Raw genomic sequence first — 8,655 nt, forward strand, 5'->3', positions numbered from 1 at the left:
GATTTAGTAGGCTAGTTCATATGCAACATTTTGATTTAGTTGATATGATTTAGTTGATTTAGTAGGCTAGTTGATTTAGTTCACTTAGAACATTTTGATTTAGTTGATATGATTTAGTTGATTTAGTAGGCTAGTTGATTTAGTTCACTTAGAACATTTTGATTTAGTTGATTTAGTAGGCTAGTTCATATGCAACATTTTGATTTAGTTGATATGATTTAGTTGATTTAGTAGGCTAGTTGATTTAGTTCACTTAGAACATTTTGATTTAGTTGATATGATTTAGTTGATTTAGTAGGCTAGTTGATTTAGTTCACTTAGAACATTTTGATTTAGTTGATCGTTAATCCTTTGCTCATATTGCTTTAGGAAGAATGGCGCCACCACCACCACCACTATGTCGACTGTGCAAGTCAAGATGCGCCAGCAGCCTTGCAACTGGCAAGCTGTTTGGCATCTACTTCCAGCCGAGTTTTCGTCATGCGGCGGTAAGAAATTAGATGAAATGTAATAACTATTTTATTTTTAGTGTTGGCATTACTGCATTGTGTCATTTTGCTTATTTTACACAGATCGTCCCATACAATGTGAGGTTGAAATTCAACAAGCTGACAGGAGACACTATGACATTTGAGGCTCCTGGGGGGAGCCGTACACTATGGAGGTCGAGAAAGGACGCAATATGTCACAGATTGGAGGAGATGGATGGGCCCGTTTCATCGCTCGCATGCATCTTACTGGTGGTGAGTTGATCAGCTTCAACTTCCGAGCAGAAAGACCCAAGCTAGCTGTCATTTATCTCAACCTGGTGGAAGATGATGAAGATGACGAAGATGATGAAGATGATGAAGATAATGAGGACCCACTCGATGAAGATGATGAGGACCCACTTCATGAAGCCATCGTAGCTCAAAGAACAAGGCTGAGTGAGTAGGAGGTGTCCAACCTGTGGGACATAATTCCGCCACGTGCTGACTTTGTCGGGGTGCCATTAGTGACCCGCTTGACAAATACCATGGTTGATTGACATGATATGGTATGTTATACTTACAAATGCAAATTAATAGTGTGAATTACTTAGTGTACAGTCCAATGATATGGTATGTTGTGTGGAATCTAGTCGATGATATGTTTTAGTGTAGAGTTCGATCACATGCTTATTAATTGATATGTTTTTCTTATTCAAAAATTGGCAAAGAGCATATCTGTGAGTTATGGTATCGAGCCTGATGAAGAAGGCTCAGCTGGACTACGCCTTACTGCAAGGGGCTCCGTCACAACATGTACTTACCGCGTGGACACGGACGGTCGCACACACTTAAACTCGGTTGGGTGGAAGAAATTCCTCGATGGCAAGAATCTTCGTGTTGGACAGGCCATCCTAATTACTATCAGGAACACCAACCGCCCAGGCTTGAGGATGATGATTGTCTTCGATATCATCTAGAACTACATATGTGTGTGTGGCTATATCATCTAGAACTACATATGTGTGTGTGGCTATGTCATCTAGAACTACATATGTGTGTGTGGCTATATCATTCTAGAACTACATATGATGATCGTCGTCGATATCATCTAGAACTACATATGATGATGGCCGTTGATATGACCTTGTACTGCTTGAGGATGCATGTTGGCTATGCATGAAATTGTTATCTAGTACTCCCTTCATTCCAAATTACTCGTCGTGGTTTGAACTAAAACCACGACAAGTAATTTGGAACTAAGGGAGTACTACCTAGTAATGGTTTATGAATTTGATATCTACTAGCAGTACCTAGTATCTAGTATCTGAAAGGAGAACTGAAAGGGAAAGGGGTAATGGGAAAATGATGAAAGATATAGCAGTAGCAAGGGATGGCGAAATCGCTACAGCTAGTTAATAGTAGCGCGTTCACAAAAAGCGCTGCTGATATCGTCAACAGTAGTAGCGCGGGTTAGGGCCGCGCTACTACTATGAGTTAGCTGTAGTGCCTTATTAGTAGTGCGGCCACCCGCGCTGCTGCTAGCCTCAAAACCCGCGCTACTACTAGGGTTTTCCCTAGTAGTGTTTGTCCATCGATACGTTACTTGCCCGAGATTCGATCGTCGGTATCTTCATACCTAGTTCAATCTCGTTACCGGCAAGTCTCTTTACTCGTTCCGTAATGCATCATCCTACAACTATCTCATTAGTCACTTTGCTTGTAAGGCTTCTTATGATGTGCATTACCGAGAGGGCCCAGAGATACCTCTCCGATACTCGGAGTGACAAATCCTAATCTCGATCTATGCCAACCCAACAAACACCTTCAGAGATACCTATGGAGCATCTTTATAATCACACAGTTATGTTGTTATGTTTGATAGCACACAAGGCATTCCTACGGTATCTGGGAGTTGCATAATCTCATAGTCGGAGGAATATGTATTGACATGAAGAAAGCAATAGCAATAAAACTGAACGATCATAATGCTAAGCTAACGAATGGGTCTTGTCCATCACATCATTCTCCTAATGATGTGATCCTGTTTATCAAATGACAACACATGTCTATGGTTAGAAAACTTAACCATCTTTGATCAATGAGCTAGTCTAGTAGAGGCTTACTAGGGACACGGTATTTTGTCTATGTATCCACACATGTATCAAGTTTCCGGTTAATACAATTCTAGCATGAATAATAAACATTTATCATGAAATAAGGAAAAATAAAATAACAACTTTATTATTGCCTCTAGGGCATATTTCTTTCGTTGAGTTCTTCAGAATGTTTCTGTATATATTGATCGTCATTACCACTTGATACCTTTTGGTGAGAAAGGTGTAAACAGGTTCATGAGAAGAAAACTCAAGATATTAAACATAGTACTATTGAGATTTGTGCTTTAGTGGAAAATTATGTCATGACATCCTCCCCTACTGCTACTCCTAGCCTTGGATTTTGTAAAAACTCAATGTCGACGCATCTTTCGATCAAGATCTGCTTAGGGGCTTGATGGCCTACAAGTGCACATGCTTTAGTTATAGCCTTTTCGAAGTGAGAGTATCAATCCCACATGGAACACATGAATCAGACTTTTGCCTCTTGTAGTGAATTATGTATTTTTATGCGTGCAAATAATTGTAGACTTCAAGCAAAGTGACGGAAGAAATAAAGTGAAATTGAGTAATGGAACAAACTTTGAAGTAATAGCATAAAAGAAAATAGAGAACAATAGCTAGAGTGACTGATGGAATAGCAAAGGAGTAAGGCATTCTAAGGGAGTCTAGAATTCCCATTGGGTATGTGTCAGCTAGGATCTCATCAAGCCACATATCTTTCCAGAATAGTGTAGTCATACCTCATACCACATTGACCTTGGAGACTCCACGAAATTTTTGGTACAAGTTTTAGGATGTCTCGGCACTAGAAGGATCCATCTGTATCTGATGCATGCGGTACTTTTTGGTCATAGAGTGTGTTCCATGTGAGCTCAACCCAGGGTATGTCCTTTTTGTTGTAGAACTTGTGAAGTAATTTGAGTAATAGAGCCTCATTTTGTGTTTTGAGGTCCAGAACACCTAAACCGCCGCTTTGTTTTGGCATGCATACCATTTCCCAAGTTGCTGATACGTCTCCAACATATCTATAATTTTTTATTGTTCCATGCTATTATATTACCTATTTTGGATGTTTATGGGCTTTATTATACACTTTTATATTATTTTTGGGACTAACCTATTAACCGGAGGCCCAGCCCAAATTGCTATTTTTTTGCCTATTTCAGTGTTCCGTAGAAAAGGAATATCAAACAAAGTCCAAACGGAATGAAACCTTCGGGAGAGTTATTTTTGGAACAAACGCAATCCAGGAGACTTGGAGTGGACGTCAAGGAACAAACGAGGAAGCCACGAGGCAGGAGGGTGCGCCCCCATCCTCGTGGGCCCCTCGTGGCTCCCCTGACCGTCTTCCTTCACCTATATATCTCTACGTACCCTGAAAACATCCAGGAGCACCACGAAACCCTATTTCCACCGCCGCAACCTTTTGTACCCGTGAGATCCCATCTTGGAGCCTTTTCTGGCGCTCCGCCGGAGGGGGAATCACTCACGGAGGGCTTCTACATCAACGCCAAAGCCTCTCCAATGAAGTGTGAGTAGTTTACCACAGACCTTTGGGTCCATAGTTATTAGCTAGATGGCTTCTTCTCTCTCTTTGAATCTCAATACAAAGTTCTCCTTGATCTTCTTGGAGATCTATTTGATGTTACTCTTTTTGCGGTGTGTTTGTCGAGATCGATGAATTGTGGGTTTATGATCAAGTTTATCTATGAGAAATATTTGAATCTCCTCTGAATCTTTTATGTATGATTGAGTTAGCTTCGCAAGTCTCTTCGAATTATCAGTTTGTTTTGGCCTACTAGATTGATCTTTCTTGCAATGGGAGAAGTGCTTAGCTTTGGGTTCAATCTTGTAGTGTCCTTTCCCAGTGATAGCAGGGGCAGCAAGGCACGTATTGTATTGCTGCCATCGAGGATAAAAAGATGGGGTTTATATCATATTGCTTGAGTTTATCCCTCTACATCATGTCATCTTGCTTAATGCGTTACTTTGTTCTTATGAACTTAATACTCTAGATGCATGCTAGATAGCGGTCGATGTGTGGAGTAATAGTAGTTGATGCAGAATCGTTTCGATCTAGTTGTCACGGACGTGATGCCTATATACATGATCATGCCTAGATATTCTCATAACTATGCACTTTTCTATCAATTGCTCGACAGTAATTTGTTCACCCACCGTAATACTTATGCTATCTTGAGAGAAGCCACTAGTGAAACTATGGCCCCCGGGTCTATTTTTCATCATATAAGTTTCCGATCTACATTATTCTCCAATCTTTACTTTCCAATCTTTATCATAAAAATACCAAAAATATTTATCTTATTATTATCTCTATTAGATCTCACTTTCGCAAGTGGCCGTTAAGGGATTGACAACCCCTTTATCGCGTTGGTTGCGAGGTTCTTATTTGTTTGTGCAGGTACGAGGGATTTGCGTGTAGCCTCCTACTGGATTGATACCTTGGTTCTCAAAAACTGAGGGAAATACTTACCCTACTTTACTGCATCACCCTTTCCTCTTCAAGGGAAAACCAACGCAGTGCTCAAGAGGTAGCAAGATGGATTTCTGGCGCCGTTGCCGGGGATGTCTACGCTCAAGTCAAGACATACCAAGTACCCATCACAAACTCTTCTCCCTCGCATTACATTATTTGCCATTTGCCTCTCATTTTCCTCTCCCCCACTTCATCCTTGCCGTTTTATTCGCCCTGACTTTCCCATTCGCCTCTTTTTCGCTTGCCTCTTGTGTGCTTGTGTGTTGGATTACTTGTTACGATGGCTCAAGATAAAACTAAATTGTGTGACTTTTCCAATACCAACAATAATGATTTCCTTAGCACTCCGATTGCTCCTCTTACCGATGTTGAATCTTGTGAAATCAATGCTGCTTTGTTGAATCTTGTCATGAAAGATCAATTCTCTGGCCTTCCTAGTGAAGATGTCGCTACTCATCTAAACAACTTTGTTGATTTGTGTGATATGCAAAAGAAGAAAGACATGGATAATGATATTGTTAAATTGAAGTTATTTCCGTTTTCACTTAGAGATCGTGCTAAAACTTGGTTTTCGTCTTTGCCTAAAAATAGTATTGATTCATGGAATAAGTGCAAAGATGCTTTTATCTCTAAGTATTTTCCTCCCGCTAAGATCAACTCTCTTAGAAACGATATTATGAATTTTAAGCAACTTGATCATGAACATGTTGCACAATCTTGGGAGAGGATAAAATTAATGATTTGCAATTGCCCTACACATGGATTAAATTTATGGATGATCATACAAATAATTTATGCCGGATTTAATTTTGCTTCTAGAAATCTTTTAGATTTGGGCGCGAGAGGCACTTTTATGGAAATCACTTTAGGAGAAGCTACTAAACTCCTAGATGATATTATTGTTAATTATTCTCAATGGCACACCGAAAGATCTATTAGTAAAAAGGTTCATGCAATAGAAGAGATTAATGTTTTGAGTGGAAAGATGGATGAACTTATGAAACTGTTTGCTAATAAGAGTGCTCCTATTGATCCTAATGATATGCCTTTGTCTACTTTGATTGAGAATAATAATGAATCCATGGATGTGAATTTTGTTGGTAGGAATAATTGGTAACAACGCGTATAGAGGAAACATTAATTCTAGGCCGTTTCCTATTAATACCTCTAATAATTATGGTAATTCCTACAACAACTCTTATGGAAATTTTAATAAGATGCCCTCTAATTTTGAGATTAGTGTTAAAGAATTTATGATCTCTCAAAAGAATTTCAATGCTTTGCTTGAAGAAAAATTGCCTAAGATTGATGAGTTGGCTAGGAACGTGGATAGAATTTCTCTTGATGTTGATTCTTTGAAACTTAGATCTATTCCACCTAAGTATGATATCAATCAGTCTCTCAAAGCCATGAGAATTTCCATTGACGAGTGCAAAGAAAGAACCGCTAGAATGCGTGCTAAGAAAGATTGCTTTGTAAGAGCGTGTTCTTCTAGTTTTCATGATAATAATTATGAAGATCTAAAAGTGATTGATGTGTCCCCTATTAAATCTCTGTTTTGCAATATGGATCTTGATAATGATGGGACTGGATATGAGTCAACTTTAGTTAAAAGGCGTCCCAATGATTCGGAGTTTTTAGATCTTGATGCAAAATTTGGTAAAAGTGGGATTGGAGAGGTCAAAACTTTACATAGCAATGAACCCACTATTTTGGATTTCAAGGAATTTAATTATGATAACTATTCTTTAGTATATTGTATTTCCTTGTTGCAATCCGTGTTAAATTCTCCTCATGCTTATAGTCAAAATAAAGCTTTTACCAAACATATTGTTGATGCTTTAATGCAATCTTATGAAGAAAAACTTGAATTAGAAGTTTCTATCCCTAGAAAACTTTATGATGAGTGGGAACCTAATATTAAAATTAAAATTAAAGATCAAGAATGCTATGCTTTGTGTGATTCGGGTGCTAGTGTTTCCACGATTCCCAACACTTTATGTGATGTGTTAGATTTCCATGAATTTGATGATTGCTCTTTAAACTTGCACCTTGCGGATTCCACCATTAAGAAACCTATGGGAAGGATTAATGATGTTCTTATTGTTGCAAATAGGAATTATGTGCCCGTAGATTTATCGTTCTTGATATAGATTGCAATCTTTCCTATCCTATTATTCTTGGTAGACCTTTCCTTAGAACGATTGGTGCAATTATTGATATGAAAGAAGGAAATATTATATTCCAATTTCCATTAAGGAAAGGCATGGAACACTTTACTAGGAAGAAAATCAAATTACCTTATGAATCTACTATGAGAGCCACTTATGAATTGAATACCAAAGGTGGCAATACATAGATCTATTCTCGCTTTTATGCCTAGCTAGGGGTGTTAAACGATAGCACTTGTTGGGAGGCAATCCAATTTTATTTTTGTTCCGTGCTTTTTGTTCCTGTTTAGAATTAAATAATTCATCTAGAATCTGGTTAGATGTGTTCTAATTAGTGTTTGTGCCAAGTAGAACCTATAGGATCATCTTGGGTGATAGTTAATTTGATCTTGCTGAAAAACAGAAACTTTTGCACGCACGAGAATAATTTTAATAAATCACAGAAACGTTTTTTTTAGTTGAATATTTTTGCATAATATTAATAGACAAATTTCCTAGGACTTCCTATTTTGGTAGGATTTTTAGAGTTCCATAAGTATTCGAAAATTACAGATTGCTACAGACTGTTCTGTTTTTGACAGATTCTGTTTTTCGTGTGTTGTTTGCTTAATAATGATGAATATCTAAAAGTTATTGGTGTGTCTCCTATTAAGTCTTTGTTTTGCAATATGAATCTTGATAATGACGGGACTGGAGATGAGTCAACTTTAGTTAAAAGGCGTCCCAGTGATTCAGAGTTTTTAGATCTTGATGCTAAATTTGGTAAAAGTGGGATTGGAGAGGTCAAAACTTTACTTAGCAATGTACCCACTATTTTGGATTACAAGAAATTTAATAATGGTAATTGTTATTTAATAGATTGTATTTCCTTGTTGCAATCCGTGTTGAATTCTCCTCATACTTATAGTCAAAATAAAGCTTTTACCAAACATATCATTGATGCCTTGATGCAATCTTATGAGGAAAAACTTGAATTAGAAGTTTCTATCTCTAGAAAACTTTATGATGAGTGGGAACCTACTATTAAAATTAAAATTAAAGATCATGAATGCTATGCTTTGTGTGATTTGGGTGCTAGTGTTTCCATGATTCCAAAAACTTTCCGTGATGTGCTAGGTTTCCGTGATTTTGATGATTGCTCTTTAAACTTGCACCTTGCGGATTCCACTATTAAGAAACCTATGGGAAGGATTAATGATGTTCTTATTGTTGCAAATAGAAATTATGTGCCCGTAGATTTTATCGTTCTTGATATAGATTGAATCTTTTCATGTCCTATTATTATTGGTAGACCTTTCCTTAGAACGATTGGTGCAATTATTGATATGAAGGAAGGGAATATTAGATTACAATTTTCATTAAGTAAAGGCATGGAACAATTTCCTAGAAAGAAAATAAAA

The sequence above is a fragment of the Triticum dicoccoides genome, chromosome 6B (assembly GCF_002162155.2).
Source record: "Triticum dicoccoides isolate Atlit2015 ecotype Zavitan chromosome 6B, WEW_v2.0, whole genome shotgun sequence".
In the NCBI taxonomy this organism is placed as follows: domain Eukaryota; kingdom Viridiplantae; phylum Streptophyta; class Magnoliopsida; order Poales; family Poaceae; genus Triticum; species Triticum dicoccoides.